The sequence below is a fragment of the Eumetopias jubatus genome, unplaced genomic scaffold (genome assembly GCF_037043125.1).
Source record: "Eumetopias jubatus isolate StellerSeaLion01/CBP00866 unplaced genomic scaffold, mEumJub1_p1.0 scaffold_16, whole genome shotgun sequence".
NCBI classification, from domain to species: domain Eukaryota; kingdom Metazoa; phylum Chordata; class Mammalia; order Carnivora; family Otariidae; genus Eumetopias; species Eumetopias jubatus.
The window spans coordinates 68,405,713-68,423,671 of record NW_028274822.1 but is presented as its reverse complement, the minus strand read 5'-3'; the positions used below and the strand labels follow the sequence as shown (position 1 = coordinate 68,423,671).

General features: G+C 59.3%; 2 protein-coding genes across 3 annotated transcripts in view; one reads left to right on the top strand and one right to left on the bottom strand.

Moving 5' to 3' along the window:
• The window catches only part of RSPH14 (radial spoke head 14 homolog), a 74,979-nt gene that overhangs the window by 42,056 nt on the left and 14,964 nt on the right, over positions 1-17,959 (bottom strand). The gene's annotated exons all lie outside the window — the stretch shown is intronic.
• Positions 1-17,959, top strand: part of GNAZ (G protein subunit alpha z) — a 30,265-nt gene that overhangs the window by 9,674 nt on the left and 2,632 nt on the right. The gene's annotated exons all lie outside the window — the stretch shown is intronic.

Here is a 17,959-nt window from a genome sequence, read left to right as displayed (position 1 = left end):
GAAGCAGCTGCTGGGGTTTAGAGAAGCCGGGAGGGCCTGCTCTGCCCCAGAGACCAGCTTGCAGGAGAGAAGGGGGGCCCAGGCATCAGGGGCCTGGGTGAATTAGGATGAAGGTGGGAGTAATGATCTGTACTCAACGTGGACCTTGCAGAATCCAGCCTGGCTGTGGGGGCTGTGGGAGCAGCCAGCAAAGGCAGGACCGAGGGGCTCTTGGGGGTTGGGGGGTGGAGAGCTAGGGCCCTGGCCGCCCTACAGAAGGGGAAAGGCTCCGGGTGCTGCATCCTGTCCTCAGCAGTCTGAGGTGGACATCGATGCCTGCACACCCTGGGGTGGTGGAACCGGGGTTCGCTGGGGCAGCTGAGTCTCCTGCCATCTGTGTGCTTCCCCCTGTGCCATCTGATCTGCTCTAGAGGATGCCCCTTCCGCTGACTCAGAACATCTCCATTCTGTGCTTACCAGGAGCTTCACGGTAGAACTTGCCAGCCTGCATCCCACTCGGCCACCCAGCCAGTGGGATAATTCATTTCCCCAGCACATTAGTTCTGTTCCTTGCGCACACATCAGAACAGCTCTGGGTTTTAAGACACGGATTATTATTGATTTAAGGGATTTCTATAATCCAGGAACTGAAAAACAACTTGTCCACTTACCAAGAACAGACTGCAAGGAGGAGACTAAGAGCAGTGCGGGCCAAGCTGACGTGGGGACCCTCGGTAACTGGCATAGATGGGGACATTGGAGGTCTACCATCCAAGGGAGTCCCACAACGGCCCTGAACACCAGAAATGCTTCTGTGCTAACAGGTTGCGGGTGGGAGGGCGCCAGAGAGCCCACTGGCTCTGACGGTCTAGAGTTTCTGGGGAGATTGGAGTAACAGCTGGGGGGAGGGACGGGGCTGTGGGCATCTGAGGGGGACACTGAGGATGGAGTGAAAGGCACCCCCACTCCCTGTGCATGGCTCCCGACTGGGCACGTGTCTTCAGACCCAGAGAACAAGCTCTGGCTGGCACGAGAGCCTGGGCTGCAGTGCCTCCCGCCCCCCCCGCCCAGTCCTGCCTTCCTCACCCCCAGTTGGCATCTCCCTGGCTCATGCACTTTCTCTAATTTCATTAATAAAACCACAGTCAGCCAAAGGCCCTGGGCTGACTGAAGCAACCTTTAGTTCTTGGATGGCTTCCCACCCCTGGGCCAGCAGGAAAGGCACTGAGGGGAGCCTTCTCCTCCGTGGCTCTTTATTCAGTATTCAGTCAGGCTCCCAGGCACACCCCCTGTGGCTCCTCTCTTAGCCTTGTCTGCCCAAGGACAGGACCCCAGGAGGCGAGAGGGAGCAGTACCTGGCCACATGTGGCCCCTCGTCCTGTGCAGCCTCCGCTTGGATGAGTGGATCCAGTCTTGGCTTCCTCATCTGTAAAGTGGGACAGTGCCTCCGCTCAAGGACAGGACATAGTTTTGATGATCTCTGCGTTTACCTGTGTCTGTGCTTGGCGCCCGCAGGGCCTGGAACTGTGGGACTCGTGCTCTGATGGAGGAGAGTACAGGTGTTGGGAGTTTAGCCCCGGGGCAGCTCAGCAGGACCGTGAACCTCTCCCAGCCCCCCTGGCCTCACCTGTGATCCTCCCTGGTGTGGGTGACAGGGAAGGCGGTGTGGGGAATCAGCACAGGCCTGTAAGGAACATGGTACCCTCCTGCCACTTCATTTTCCTCTTACAAGAGATAGCTATGAGCTCCCCCTGGACTAGCACGTGGGCTGAGCCTGCACACAGCTGAGGTCCCCCAAGGCCAAGGTCAGCCCACCACAGAGCAGGCTGGGCCACGGGGAGCCTACTGATAGCCATCCTGTCCACCCCACCCCCCTTAGTCCCACACATGCCTCCCAGAGCCAGGCTGCAAGTGCCCCCCAGGATATGACATGACATCACAGAAGCATCAGGATGAGGGCGGTGCTGGACGGGCCTTTCACAGTCTGCTCTGACGCTCAGACACTCTGGGTTTTTGTAGCCTGGCTGACCAGGAGACCTGGCATAGGGCTCTCAGAGCAAAGGCACTGGGGCACTGCCAGGCCCGGGCCAGGACATGTTCCCCCCGGGGGCATCCCAGTCCCCCAGCTACAGTGGTACGGGGAGGGCAGGACGTCGTCTCTTCTGGTCAGCAGGGAGCCTGTGGCAGGCAGAGGCCTGATGACCCCCCAGGGCTGTCCCACTGTGTGAGTCCAGCCTCTGGCACGCCCTTCCCCCAGATCTTGTCCCTGCTCCTGCCTGGCACTCTGTCTGCAGGCAGAGCTGCTGGGGCTCTGTAGCCCCACAACCCAGACTGTCCTGCCTACCTGTGGCCTGGCCTGGGCATCACCCTGAGCCACCCCAAGCTCTCCCCCAACACTGCCTATCTGGGACGATGCGCTGGCACGGGCCTAGTGAAGCAGGTGGGGACAGGTAGAGGCGGTCACGGTGTTTGGGGGCCCTCGCAGGAGGCAGTGACTCCTGAGCTGCACATCCTGAGGACCAAGGCTGTCTCCCAAGTAAAGACGAGGGCTTGAGGCCAGAAATGGGGCCCTTCCCACTTTGTCTCACCTCCCTGCCTTGCCTGTGAACAGGCTCAGAGGCTGGGGCAGAGCTGGCCAGGGTGAGCACCAGGAGAGCACTGTCTGCTGCTGAGAACCTAGCAAGGTGTGGGGTGTGTCGATGACAGTAACAGCATCCTGGGCAGGATGAAGCCAGCCGCCACGGCCTTGGGCAAATGCAGTGCCGGGCACTGGGCCAGCAACAGTCATTCCCAGGCTTGGAGATCCCTGTCCTGGCAGTGCCTGGGATCCATGGGGGTCCCACGGCCTGCAGAACACCCTAAATCACATCCCGCTTGTGTGGCTGCACCAGCACACACGTGGGCAGTCCTTCCTTAGGAGAGGCTCTGCCACTGCTCAGATTCTCACCAGGGCTGACACCCCAGAAGATTGCACTAGCCCTAGCTCCCTTCACCCCCCTGCAGATGGAGAAGCCAGGGTGAGGGCAGTAATGGCCCACAGGCAAAGGTCCCCCATAAAGATATCTGCCCCCCGCCACCCCCGCCGCTGCCCTGTCCCCCGCTTCCCATGTCCCTGCAGGAACTGGCTGCCAGTGCTTTCAGCAGCCTTCGCTGCTGGAGGTGGGGCCCGCGGCTATGCCCGGGAGTACAGAAGAATGCTCCTTCCTGAACAGGGTCAGGCAAGGCTGTTTGGCTAGTGGGTTCCAGGGGGTCTCCCGGAGCTGAAAATACAGAGACTTTTTTGCACTGCAGTTTCCTCCCTCGGTGACAGGGATGGTCTGCAAGCGCCAGGCCAGGCCTGTAATCTGTGTTGCCAGCTTCCAATCTGCACGCACCTGCGTCCTGCTGTTTGCTAATTTCCCGTCAGTGACTGACAGCAGGGGGACTTGGATCAAGCTGACAAGATTTAACACAAAAACAAATAGGAAACAGTTCTCATTTCAGCCAAAGCAAAAATGGATTGAAAGAAGCCTTCCTCCCTGAGGCGGTGGGGGGAGGGGGCGGGCAGGGCCACAGCCTAGACCCCAGCCAACCCGGCCAGTGGCCTGCTCGGTGGCGCAGGGACCCCTGCCCTCTCTGGGCCTGCGCATGAGGCAGGGGAGCAGAGCATGGGAGCTCCGGGCCCTTTCCGAGCAGATGCTTCCCACATTGTCCTGAGAATTGGCTGCCCTGAGCTAAGAGTCGTTTCTCATACCTAAGCTAACTCCTCAAGTGACAGGACGCTCCTCACCCATGTCGCACTAACCCCGAGGCTCTGCCTCCCCAGGGCTCTGCCGATACTTGTGGGAGTGAGATGGTCCTTTCTGTCTTTAAGATCCTGTACATCATTGATTCTGAGGTTCAGTGAGAGCAGAAAGCAAACCAAGTGATGTGTGTATTTGGGGTGCGGGTGTCCTGGTTGGCCCACTCAGAAACCCAGGGGGCAGCTCAGTCAGCTGGGGCCCCAGGGGTGTTGTGTGACCTGGGCTGCCCAGGTCCAGGCCCCTTGTCCCTTGTGCAGCTCCTGAGGAGTCCGGGCAGTCCACGGGGCTGGGGCACAGCATTAGCCCAGAGCTCGGATAGCTGTGTGGGCTGTGGTTGGCCACAGGAGCAAAGGGAGGAGGCGAGCTGGAGTGACCACACTTGTATTGAGGTGCCCTGGTTCTCAGCCCTGTGCCAGGCACCGTGGGAGAGTCGGTGGTACGCAGGCCTCAGCCCTTCCTCCCCAGGGGTTGACATCCAGGTGGGGAGACAAGGGCAGGACAGAGGACAGAGACTAGACCCCCAGATGCAGTCATGGGGCGCTGCGCGCACACCTCTAAGCCCACGCAAACCTGAGGCACCCACCACACAGATAAGCGAGCTCAGGTTCTGAGAACAGGTTCCCCAGGTGGCCCAGCTCATCCCTCTGTCACCTTCTAAGGAGGATCCTTGGCTCTCCCCTGCCGGGGGGGGGGGGTTGAGATGCTCCCACCCTTGCTATTACTTTGGATCCCCTTAGTCCCCCTCCATGTACACATGGGGAAGCCAGGGACAAGCAAACAGAATGGCCCACGGAGGGTGCGTGCAGGCTGCGTGGAAGGCATCAGAGGCAGGTGGTCCAAAGCTAAACTGCTGGGTGAGGCAGGAAGTAGCTCTTCCCTGTTTCTGGCAGGTTCGGAGGGGTTTAGGCTATTAGGACCCGAGTTTCAGCTTTATCAGCAGCCTGTTATCTTGTTTAAACAGACTTTGCTGTTTAAAGTGGCGGGCCTAGCCGGTGCTGTTACTACGAGCGTTGCAGTTGTCACTGGATTGGGGGGCAAGGGGAGAGGCAAGCAGTGACTCTGACTTCTGCGCAGGTTGGAGCACACCCCCACCCCAGGGAGGCCCCTTCTGTGGCTGGCCTGAGGCCTGCAGGGCTGAGCACTTTAACATGGGCCTCTCCTGGCCCCTCCGTCCGCTTCCCTCCCTGCCTAGGCGTGCAGCAAGCAGGACCCTGGGGCAGGAGGGACCGGGGAAAGAAAAGGAGAGGAGAAGGTGGTGGGAAGGTCAAGGGCCCCGTGAAAACCCGGGACTGTCCAAGGGCACTCATGAGGTGTGCCGCCCTGAGTTGCTAATCTTTCTGTGCCACATGCTAATCTCCACTCTAGCAGGGAGTCCTGTGGCCTCAGGGCTGTTAGTCTGCAGGTGGCCCCAGAGGCTGGGGGTGGTGGAAGCAGGAACCAGGCAGCCCCACCCCACATGGCGTGGACAGGAACATACCCATGGAGTTGGGGCCTGGGGCCTCTACACAAAACCCCCCGGGGGGCTGGCCACGAGGGACGGAAACAGGAAAATAAAACCCAAGACTGCATCCACCAAGACACAGGATCAGGTAGTTCCTGATCGTTTTTAAAGCTGGAAGAACTCCCGCTTATCAAACGCCTCTTCAGCTCGTTTTGCCAGATTGATCCACTGAGCAACGGAGCTCAAGTGAGAAAGAACACAGGCCAACTGTCAGTGAAAGACCAGGGAGGGAGGCCTGGCCCTGCTATCTTCGATGGCCCCTGCTGGGAGCAGTGTGAGGCTCGCAGGCCACCTGTGGGACGGGCCCAGGGCAGTGGACCTGTGCGGGAGGGCGGGGCAGGGGCCTTGGGCGCCCGTGGCTCCTCCCACCCCACCGTGGCCCCCCCCCCACACGGCTGCCACACCGAACGATTGCCCACAGCGTGCGCCATCTGGCCTTGCTGCCGTCACCCCGCGATCGGCAGACCGCCGTGGCTGGGTGCTGGAGAGACCAGTGCCCCTGACAGACGGGGCACTGTGCTCACAGCAGATGATGAGCAATGGCAAGAACAGGGTCCGATGGTGCTTGAAGCTGTGTGGCAAATTAACAGACGGTTGAGGTCGTGCTTCAGGTGGGGGGTCAGGGAAGGCATTGGAGAGCTGACCCTCTCTGTGGGAACCCCAGGGAAGGAACAGCACAGCGGTGTGCGCGGCCCTCAAGCAGGGAGGGGAAGGATGAGTCGGGGAGCTGGGGGAAAGTGGGGTATCATCTTCTGTGATAGAAGCGACTGGAAAGGTTAGGTTTTGTTATGGCAGGGTCATGGGGAGAGAGCCCCAGAGCAGAAAGCCGGGAGATGGTCTGGCAAGAGATGAACGGGGGAGCGCTGGGAAGGAGAGGTTCCAGGTGCATCTGGAGGTACCATCAATGGGACGGGATGCAGGCAGAGCCCACAGCCTAACACGGGGCCCTCTGCACGCCAGAGCCACCCCACCCCCACCCGCAGCCTCAGCTAGGGTTGTGCCCACAGCCTGGGGTGCCTCTTCCTCTGGTGGCAGAAGTCAGCTCATTCATCAGTGCCCAACCCAGACGTGGCCCCTCCCTCCATGCCGCCTGCCCTCCAGCTTGGACAGTTAGTGGCATATGTGTCCTTCCCCTAGGGGGACTCCGTTCTCATAAGCCAGGACTGCTCCTTGCTCTTCTTTGTCTGTCCCTCGAGGCAGGAGTGCGCACCACACTCAGTAGGAGCTTAAGGTGTAGCCAAGTGACCAACTGGGGTCCAGAGAAAAGGGACTAGAAGGGCAGCCAAAGCAGCGGGCAGAGGTTGGGCCTGTATCTCAGTGCTGCACCCAGTGGTGCTCAGTGAGTGGGATGCTGGGCCTCCAGCTTCCTCACATTATTGCCTGTTGACCACATTTCTATTGTGACTCATTGCATGGTAGCCGAAAATAACTGCTGTCTCCTGGCTAGCAGGACCCGAGGCCGTCCAGTAAAGTTCAAGGAGAACCAAGGCAGGCCTCCATGGGCCTGGCCACGCAGTGGGTGGGCAGCCCTGCTGGAGCAGACGGGGTCTGAGGGCTCCTCACCCAGGCCCCCACCCTATAGGGTTGCTTGCTGCATTGCTAAGGGATCAGCCACTGACACTTCCAGACTGTCCCACACATGCCACCCAGGGAGCCCGAAAGCCGAAAGGAGCCAGAGAGAAAAGGGGGTCGGATGCTGATCGGAGTGGACATCTGACCAAGGGTCAGAGAGCAAGGGTAGCCAGGGCCTACACCGGGGAGGCCACGAGAACAGAGTGGGATAGGAAAGCATGGAGTGGAAGGGTGGGGGGGCGCTGAGGAGAGGAAGCCCCTGGTGGCCGTGACCGATGGAGGGGAGGGAGGGGCACGAGCTGCTGTCCCTATGTGTGGACAAGGCTGTGTCCGTCTGTCTCGGCCTGGGCATCCTGAGGGCTTACGCACAGCTACAGGGCCAGCTCAGCTCCACGGCCTCGAGGGCCTAGGTTTGGGGGATGGGCAGCTGACCTGGGCCTGGGCAGCAGTGGGCAGCAGGGGCTGTCCTGAGGGAGAATGCTCTCGCCCCAGAGGCCCTGAATGCCCGGGAGGAGGGGAGGGTGAGCGACAGTGCTTCCTGGCTCACCCAGGTTGCTCTGGTGGCTCTCCTCTATGTGGTGTCCCTGCAGATTGGCTCCAGGGACGGTCAGGGGCTCATTGATTCATTAGCCTCATTAATCCAGTCCTCCAGTCTGACAAGGCAGCGTTTAGGTTTGCGGGAGGAAGAAGTGGGAAATGCTAACCAGAATGGTCTGGAAGTGACCCCAGTCATCCAGCTCTGTCCCCAGATGTGTCCCCCTTTCCTGAGGCCAATAGCGGGGCAGGGGGCGATGACCAGGCCTGGGTGGCTGTGGTTGTCTGGGCCTCTCCTTGTGGGGGTGGGGTAGGCCTGGTAGCCAGGCCTAGGCAGGCTAGGCAAACCCTCTGAGCCCCAGTTTCTATATCTGTAAAATGGGACTATTGGGAGGATCCCCTTACAGCCTCTTTTCTGCGATGAACGGAGCTGGACATCCGGGCATCATGGTAGCCTCCACACGAAGGAAGAAACAAGGGTGCAGAGCCACCAGGGGCAGCTGTAGGGGCTAACACAGCCACAGGCGAACACTGCCGGCACCTAACCTCCGCTCCCATCGGGAGGCCCCCTCCACCCAGGGGTGCTTCAGCCAGGAGCGGGTCACTGGAAGGACCTCCCCTCTTCCCTGCCCACTACGCTATCCCGCAGGAAGAGTGGGGTCCCCTCAACTCCCAGAGACCCTCCCCTGCCTCCCCCCAACACGTGGGTAGCTATGGACAACGTTTCTCAGGCCAGGCAGCCAGGGCCAGGGCTGTGTGCCCCTGTGAAGGGACACCTGGCCCAGCTCAAGATCAGCAGCCTCCTCCTGCCCTTGGTCTGTGTTGCTGTGTGAGGCTCCGAGGGTGGGGGCTTTCTCCTCAGTTGTCATGGCAACAGCAGTGAGTCTGCTGAGCATCTGAGTACGCAGCTCAACAGAGGGAGGGGAGCAGCCACCCTGGGTCGCAGCTGTGATGACAGACTCTCAGCAGCTCAGCATTTGGGAGGACCCGAGGGGCTGCCATGCTCCTCAGCCCCGTGAGCACAGAGAGCAACTCAGAGCCCCTCCTTGCCCGCTGTCTCCCTGTGGGTGGTTGGGCCATAACGACATCGGCCCTCTCGTCTGCACAGGATCATGGTGATTTCCATCCAGGCCTGGGTGAGCTAAGCACACAGGTCCTGCCCTGCAGGAGACACCCCCAATGAGGGGACACATACCGTGGGGCAGGGGAAGGGGGTGGAGAAACATGAATTCCAGCAGGCGACAGCCTTGAGCTGGGGCCGCCCGGGGAGCCCCGAGCATGCTGTCCCCATCCCGTGCAGGCCTGAGCCGACAGGACTCCGGCCTCCTCCACCTGCTCCGCGCTGGGCCTCTGCCAAGGAGCAGCCGTGCTGCCTCTCTGTGTGGTTTTTGTCTGTGTGCCCATCCCTTTCTTCTACCATCTCCTCCCAAATGCGTCCCAAGCAGGGGAGTGTGTACAGTGGCCTCCCCCTCCGGCTCAAAAGGGGAGTGGCAGAGCCCGGGAGAGCCTGCCCTGGAACACAGCCATCTGTCCAAGGGTCAGGGGCGCAGCCACAAATCTCTAGGCTCCGGCCAGACAAGGCAAGGCAAGCTCAGCCCAGCAGCCAAGGGAGACCCCAGAAAGCCCAGGCACTGCCTGCCGTCTGCGTGGGTTGTGGTGGGGCGTGGGGACAGGCAGCAGGCTGGCCGGAGATGCTTCTCTGCAGAGGTGAATGGTGAAGGGTGTCCTGGAGCCCAAGAAGGCTGCTTGACCACAGGTCCTCACTGTTGGCCATAGCTCCTCTGAAAGGAGAGCCGAGTAGCCTAATGTTGACCCAAGAGCATCTCTGGGACGGTAGCGCCAGGCCTGTGCCCAGATGAGGCTCTGCTGGTCCTAGCACCCTTCTGGCGCCAGGATCCCACCCTGTCTCCCGCTCCTCACAGTCCCTGTCCCTCCTCCACTACCCCTAGGGATAGCCCCCAAGGCACAGTGGGAGGGGGCCTCTCGCCCGGTCTGGGGCTCCTGCTCTGCTTCTTGCCACCACCACCCTGTTCCCATGGGAGCCCTCCTGTCTGCACTCCTCCACCTGCGGGTGGACACAGGCCAGGGTCTTGTGGCTCTGAGCTCCCTTGGACAAGCTGGAGCCCAAAAGAGAACTGAACCCTGGGAGGATGAGGACCCTCAGTGGACTGACTGGGGAAGCAAAGGGCTTTGAGCCACCGGGCACAGCCTGCGGTCTGGGCCCAGCCTAGCCTCCTGCTCCCAGAGCCTTGGGCTGGGGCACCCCACGACCAGCCTGCAGTGGTCTTTTGTGGCCACCCGGCAGGGCCACCTGAGCACCCCCAAGCCATCCTAGACTTCTCTGCAGCTGCACATGAAGAGAAACACACACATACTCCTCTGAGAGACACACACATACTCCTCTCTCACCCCCAAAGACCTGCCCCCCGCCCCCCACTTCTTTGGAGACAAAGAATCAGCTGTTTGCCTGAGTGACTGACACCATCCTCGGAGTGATTTTACTCTGCAGGCACAACCCTGTCTGCTTTACACCAGTCCACAGCTGCAAACGTGTCTAACACAGGTCCCGCCCACCCCACGCTCCTTCCTGCCACGAACTCAGGGCACAGGTCTGAGGGTGGGGCCCACTCGCCCTCTTCCCGCTGGAGAAGTCTGGGGACACCAAAGCCAACTTCGCCTTAGTAGGGCTCAGGATGGGCCAGGGAAGTCTTGGAGGCTCCTCCCACCTACCAGGCCCAGAGCACAGGATCCTGGGGGGGGGGGGGGGGCAGTTGGGCACTGCACTGAGGGTGGGCACCAGACTGCCCACTGGGACATGCCATTCACTGGGTCAGCACTCCCCCAACCCCTCAGACCACACCCTGCCAGCTGACGGGCAGCCCCCAACCTTGGTGCCCCCCAAGCTTCCACCACAGAGGGAGTCCATGGGGGCTGGACGCTTGGCTGTTGGGTGAAGGGTGCCAGTTTTGATGTCCAGCCCCAAATGAAACCTCCCCTTTGGCCCATCCAGCCATGATGCTGCCAGGCAGCCTCATTGCCCTGGTCCCGCTCTCAGCGCCCTTGGAACCTGGCACTCTGCTGCCCGGGGCCAGGCCCAGTGGCTCAGCTACGGGGTGGGCCGCATCGGGGCCAGCTCCATCCATGGTGAATGGAACTCATTCATGTGCACAGCCCAGCCTCCCAGCCCTACTTCCACTGTGAAAAGCTGAATTCACAGTTCCCATGAACAAACACTCCAGGCTTTTCTACAATGGATAGACTTGAGCTTTCCAGGTTATAACAAAACTGAGACCTCATCCTAGAGACGAGGAAACTGAGTCCCAGGACAGGGCAGAGCCTCCCCGGGCTCTGGAGCCCCAGCTGAACGAGTGCCAGGCCCTGGCCCCCCGCTGCATCCCCTCCACCACCCCTACCAGCTTGCCCACACTGCAGCTCTGTGCCTTTCCCTGCCCTACCCCCCCATAAGGCCCAGTAGAGATGCCCCCTCCTCCAGGAAGCCTCCTCTTTTATCTCAGTCATACCCATGATGGCCGCTCGCAGCCTGGGCTTGGGGACTGAGCTTTCCCTGAATGTCACGCTTTAGTCCTCAGCCACCCTGTGAGGAGGCACACTAACAGACTTCATTTTACAGGCGGGGAAACGGGCTCGGGACAGCTAAGAGCTGGTGACTGGCAGATCAAGGGTTCTGACCCTCGTTGGCCACTCCACAGCCACCACACCACGTTCATTTCATCCTGCCCAGGACTGGCTCATTGAGAACAGGGCTGTTGGCTCACCTCTCCATCTCCCTTATGCTTAGAACAGCATCTTATGCAGAAGGGCCCCTGGAGAGGGTCTACCAGGAAACTAAGGAAGCAAGGAAGGGATGTTGAAGTGTTGGCAGGCTGGAGTTCCAAGTCACCTGGACCCCAGGGTTCAGGCTGGTGCTGGGAAGAGTTGAAACCTTGATGTCACCTGCATTTTAGGTGAGGTCTAAGGCTGGAGACCCCTGTGGACTCCTGGTTGGGCCAGCTAGCCTTGCCGTGTGCTGTGACCACAGTGAGCCCTGCACCAGACCCTGGGGGGTGGGAACCTGGGGGAGAGGGAGCAGACAGGGAAACAGGATGGGTCAGTACAGAGCCTTCCCCAGCCATGCGGCATATCACATGGTACCAACCCCTGGCATATCTCCCACTCGGTGAAATATACCCGTCAGTACAGGGCAGGCCCCCAGTTGGCCTCCCCTGTGTTCCAAGGGTCTGGTTGATGGTGTGTTCAGCATGAGTCGACATTTGCATATGGCTGCCCAAGACCTTGGAGGGTAGGCAGGTACAGGTCCCATCACCCCTGGGGGTCCGTCCACACAAGAGAAGAGGGTGTTGGGAACAGGATGGACTGGACCAGTGTCCTAGGAGGACTACAGAGCTGGGAGCTGGTATGGAAACCAAGGCAACCGGGAGTGTGCTCGGGCCTCCTGGGGGCCCCAAGGGGAGCAAGGAGCAGCGTCCGCACAGCCTGCCCCTTCCTAGAACAAGACAGTGGGAGACCTGTGTGATGGCAACAGGGCAGCAACGTTGGCTGAGCACCTGCTTTGGGCCAGGCACACCTGGACAGGTGCCACGTGGCATGCCTGTGGCTCCACCCACCCTACAGCCAGATGGGGACCCAGGACCCAAGAGGTAGGTAGAGGACCCAGGGCCCCGCAACTAATGACGAAAACAGCGAACATGAGTCTTTGTAGGCATCTCCTTCATTTAAAGCCACCCTGCTTTGTGAGGCTGGTATCCCTGCCTCACATCAGATAAGGGGCCGGGACACCAAGAAGCAAGCAATCTTGTCCAGAGTGACACAGGCTAGAGGCAGTCTGTGCAAGGCACCTTGGAGCAGGTGAGGGCCAGGAACAGGGAGTCACATGGAGGTGGGGACTGGGGAGAGAGATGAGAACACCCAGATCGTGAAGGGCCAGTGTGCCCCTCTGAGGGCGTCCAGACTTTGCCCCAAGAGCTCAGTCAAGAAATTTGGGGATGGAGAGGGTTTCAGAGCGTGCCCATGCCCCTTCCCCGTAGCTTGGTGGTCAGTCCAGGGGTGGTCAGTGAGTCACCACAAACAGGACCTGGGTCCTAACAACACCTGTGGTGGCCTGTGAGGAGAGAACAGGAAAGACCCTGCCCCCTGAGCTACAGGTGTCCGTCAGGAGGGGTGCAATGGCTGGAAGTCTTTGTCTCGCCCGCCTGCCCACAGTTCGGTGCTGCTGGAAAGTGATGTGTACATTACTGTGTGGGTTAGTTAGGCTGCAGTAAAGAGACGCTGAAGGGTCCCCAGCTCCAAAAGCAGGCCGCTGCCCCAAAAGCCTATTAAGTTGCAGATATGCTGCATACAGGACCCCACCCTCAAAAGTTGTGGAAGCAAGCTGCGGGACCCTCGAGAAGCTGGCGCAGCCTTCGGAAGAGAGGTGGGATGGCCCACGAGGAAGGAGGGCTGGACACTGAAATGAGCCCCCAAGATGGACAGTTTAGAAAGACCCAAAGCAGCCTGGTAGTCATTAGCCAGCTCCCTTACCCGTTCCCCTACCTTTCTCTAGAAACTACAGTGCTTTGGGAGGGCTGAGCATTCCCCAACCCCCAGGCATGAGTAGAGGGCAGGGGGGGAGCCAGAATTCACTCAGAGAGGGACCCAAGAACCACAACCTGGAGGACACCTGCTGGCCTCTCTCCCTCAGGCACACCAGTGAACCCTCAAATCAGTGGGAGTCAGACGTGCTAGAAGATGCCATGCAGGAAACATCCAGACAGACCCCTTTGCCTGCTGTGGGACCCATTCTGCTCATTTGCAAAGTGCAGGGGCTGTCCTTGAGTGCCCGTGCTTGGGTTCAAGGCTGGGTCTCTGGGAACCAGCCCTCTCCCACCCAGCCAGCCTTCGAGGAAACCAAAGGCAGCACTGCCATGCCATAGCTCCCGGGCTTGACCATCAAATCAGGGAAACAGTGGTCATGAGGTGCTCCGCCTGGCACTCGGGGCTGTCCTGTGTGCCCCTGAAAAGCTAAGGGTGCCTCCTGTGAGAAGGCAAACCTCACACTGGTAAGGGCAGGGCCCAGTGGCCATTGCATCTCCAGGCTGAGCAGTCACAGGAGGTGCCCTGAGGAGCCAAGTGGCCCTGGAACCTGTGGTCAGCACAGAGGTGCTGCCGGCCCCAGGAACCTGTCAGGTGCCGGCTGGCTGAGCCCAGGTCTGCAGTCAGGCCTGTCTCCCTCCAGCCCATGGAGCTGCTCCTGCCCTGGGACCATGGCGTCCCAGAGCGGCTCTGTGCTGGGGGTGCAGGGAGGGGGCCCCGCCACTGAGAGCTGAGAGGAGACAACAGACACCCCTGTCCCAGGGCAAGGGGCAATGAGTGGCATGGGAGAGTGCCCACTGGGCAGCAGCAGCCACAGGACAAGGCCCAACAGACCCAGGTTCTTCTCACACCAGCACCTTCATTGCTCCTTGCAGTGGTCCTGGCATTGAATGCCCTGACCATCCCATTTTACAGATGAGGAAACTGAGGCCCAGAGAGGAGAAATGACTTGTCCAAGGCACATCGAAAACTGATGGAGACAGCGAATGCCAGGCCTCTGGCCACCGACCCTGTGCTTGTAACCAGGGACAGGGACAGCCCTTCTGTGACCAGGAGAGCCTTCATAGAGAATCAGAACCGAGGGGCAACATTCCCCTCACCATAGGCAGGCTCCCCTTCACACCCCAGCTCACCCTGGCTGTGGGCCTCAAAATGAAGCTGCTCCTGTCCAGGCCACCAGGGGTGCTGACACATGGTAGCCATGTGCCAGGTGAAGGCCTCTGCTGCCAAGTTCAGCATCGAGCAAAGACCCCAGACTCACAGGCCAGCGAGCTCCTTAGGAATAGGTCATTAGGGGCGCCTGGGTGGCTCAGCTGAGTGTCTGCCTTTGGCCCACGTTGTGATCCTGGGGTCCTGGGATTGAGCCCCATGTCAGGCTCCAGGCTCAGTGTGGAGTTTATTTCTCCCTCTTCCTCTGCCCCTCCCCCACCTGTGCTTGCTCTCTCTCTCTCTCAAATAAATAAAACCTTAAAAAAATGGAACAGGTCATTACATTAGGTCCAGCCTGGTGACATCCACAGGCCACCTGGGGAAAAGTCCACTCGGTGGCATTGAGTATATTTGGACCTGAGTAGGAGCTTTTTGTTTGTTGGCAAATGGCCAAGAAATGACTTCTTTACCACCCCGGGGACTACATCCAGCCAGCCAGCCACCCAGCTGCCTCCCGCTGTCTGACAATGCTTTGTAACAAATCACTGATTTCTCACCATTGGGCAGCATGATTCCCGCCATTGCCCACGCTCCTGATGGGAATTGTCTGTTCCACGTTATTTATATAAATGAATGTGCAGACAAACCCCAGACTCCTAGAAAGGGCATCTTGCTGGTGAGCAGGCGCCAGAGAGAGCTGGCTGGGCATCAGAGCCCCAGGCTGGCAACTGTTGGGGGCTACTGGTGGGTGTGCCTCCTCCTGGGTGAAGCACCCATGACCACTGCTCCGGTGGCAGCTAGAGCGGTCAAGGCAAGGAGGGCTTCTTGCTGGAAGGGAACATGTGGCTGGTGGAGACAGAGGGCTCTTAGTCGAGCCCTGGGAGTCGGCCTGTCCAAGCCTCTGTCTCCCCATGTGTGAAATGGGTAGCACCCCTGCTTGCAGCCCAGACATGGCTTGCAGGCTTCTCGGATTCTGGGTCCAAGAGGATGTTTGTATTGGGCTAATGGAAGTTTTGCAGGACAAGGGGGTGATGTGCTAGCAATGATCCCAAAGCTGTCCCTGGCTTCATTCGCCCTAGGGGCCCAGCAGCCCAGTTGGACTGCACAAGGATGGTGCCCAACCGTGGCTTACCACCTTTGGGGCCCTCAGTGGCGGCTCTGACCCATAACACCAAGTGGGCAGAGTCACAAGGGAACTGGGTGGCAGGGGGGACCCCACCCAGGCCAGGGAGGAGAAGAATGGGGCCATAGCTGGTGTCCAGGCCATGTATACCCACCAGGGTGGGGGGGCAGGGGAGGCCCTAAAGGCCAGACTGAGGGGCTGGGACTTTATCCTGGCGCAGGGTGCATAGCCAGACAGATGCTGCAGGAAGGTGAACAGGGTATGGGGGTGGGAGAAGTCAGGGGAGCTTCCAGGAAGAAGGGGCCTTCAGCGAGGCTGCAGAGGGTGACCAGAACATGGAGAGAGGAGGAGGGAGGCCCTAGAGGCTGGGCGGGGACCCATGGCACTCATTCCTCCCATACTCACGCTCGTGCAGTTTCCAGAGTTACCGCCCAAAATAGCACGTTCCTTTTTCAATGATCCGTACTTTGAGGTGTCAGGACACTTCTCTGCCCACTTGGGAGGCAGAAGTGCACGTGCCACAGTGACAGCACCATGGGCGCCCAGTCCCCCCTGTAGCACCGGGGCCCCACCCTGCCCACACGTCACCTCCTGGGTTTGGCTCCTCAGCAGAGGGGCCTGGCACAGCGGCACCCCATGTGGGCCGTGAGCACCCCGGGAGCAGAAGGGGATGACAGGTGGAGTATAGCATCTAGGCCAGTGCTTCTCGAGCTCTGAAGCTCGTGTGTGTTTCTTTAAGCTGGTACCCGGTCGGTGCGTTCCCCAGGCTGTGCTGAATCCTGCCTGGCAGCGCCTACACAGGCACGGTGTCTACACAGATAGAGGTTTTGTGGTTACTCTTTGATGCCCATCATCTCCCAGGTGTGTAAATAATGGCCAGTGTGGTCACCCATGATTTGTCCCAAGGAAGAGGGAGAAGCAGGAAACCTGAGCCCCCAAAAGCCAGGAAAGCAAGAGGAGCCCCAGGAGTGGGCAAGGGCCCCACGATGAGGGAGACTCCTGTTCTGTGGTCTTAGGAAGTAGCGATCCTTTGAGTATTTGCAAGGGACTGCCAAGGGCATGGCTGCCCTGTAAGGAAAGTGCCCGAGTTCCCAGATTTCCAAGTAAGGAACGTAAGGCTCAGAAAGGTGTCTGGGGTCCAAAAAGCCTGCCAAGAACTGTCTGTGGGGCGGAGGTTCACATGGGACAGGAAGGTCAGTCGGGGCTGACGTCGGGAACCTGGGATGTGTGCTGAGCAGGAAGGGCAGCCGAGCTGGCCGTGAGGTGGGAGGGGAAATGTGGCCTGTTGACGGCTCCGGTGCCACACGGGGCCTGCCCTCAGGGGGCTGACCAGCAGAGGCCTCAGTGCGGGCCAGCACACGTGCACATGCACCGTTTCAGCACATTGGGGATGTCCTCCTGCCCCTCCCGCTTCCCAGACTCCACAGCCTGCCCAGAGCTGCTGGGCTTGGGCCAGGTATAAGAGCTCCCCTGGCTTTCCCCCCAAGTGACACAGCAGATACCCATTCTAGGACCCTGGCCATGTCCTGGCTCCTCTGCCTGGCTCCCACTCTGTGAACCGCAGCTCCCGTACTCAGGGCCCAGCCCTGGGCACTGGCCTGCTAGGTCCAACCTGCTGTTGGCCAGCCCATCCTGCTCTGAGTCCTGGGCCCCTCTCTGGGCTCTGTCACCTGGCATGAGAGCTGGGGCCTGTCACTGGCCCTGAGGGCATGCTCAGCAAGTATCTGCTCAATGAATTAATGCGTGCATGGTAATGACCGCATCTGTTATTTATCTGATGTGAAATTTGGGGTCAGAAGCACAGCCCCTGATTATGACATCATTCCTAAGAGAACTGATAGGTCTGTTAGGCTTTACAGTGTGGCTTCCAGGAATCCATTAGAGCTAATTACTCCCCAGTAGAATGTGACATTCCTAGACCACCACTTATCTCACATTTGGGAACATTGTGTGGCTCTTCCAGGCGCTACTGGGGCTGGGGATCCTGCATCTTGTTTCTGCAGAAAGGTCACCACCACCCCCCCTTTTCCCAAAACCTGAAACCACTCACTTTCCAGAGTTTCTGGTATTCCTGAGCTCGTTCTAAACAAGGCACAAGACTGGTTTTGGAAAACACAATCTTCAAGGTGTATATGGAATCTCAGGGCAGCTTCTCTGAGGTGGGAGAGTAATGACAAGTACCTCTGAGCATCCTCTCCCCACTCAACCTGGTTCCTTCTCAGCACTGATGCTGTTAGATTGTGTACCTCAGACAATTCAGGATCCCCGGGAGAGCAGAGTTTCACTGAGGCATCCTCCTGGACACCCCCATCTGGGGTGACCTCACTTAGGCCAACAGTGCTGCGCATCCACACTGCAGTGAGCCTGAGCTCCTGGCTGTGGAACTTGGAGCACATCTCCTGCCTCCTCAAGCCTCAGTTTCATCATCTGTAAATTGGGACTAGGAAGGCGCAAGCCATCGCCACACCATCAGCACCAGCTGCGACTTCCTTCATCATTATTACCACATGACTGGTGATATAATCTGGTCAGAAAGTCCTTAAATCCGACAACTCAGATCTAAACTAAACTAGTTGCAGGCTTTGTTCGGACATTTGGCTTGCACGTTTTATTTTAAAATGAGGGGCAGCTTTCGCCATAGTAACTCACCAGCAGTCCTTTTGGAAGCTAGAATTGTCAGTTGTGTGTGGAAACAGTGGGCTTGGGAGTCAGACAGATGCTTTATGTTCC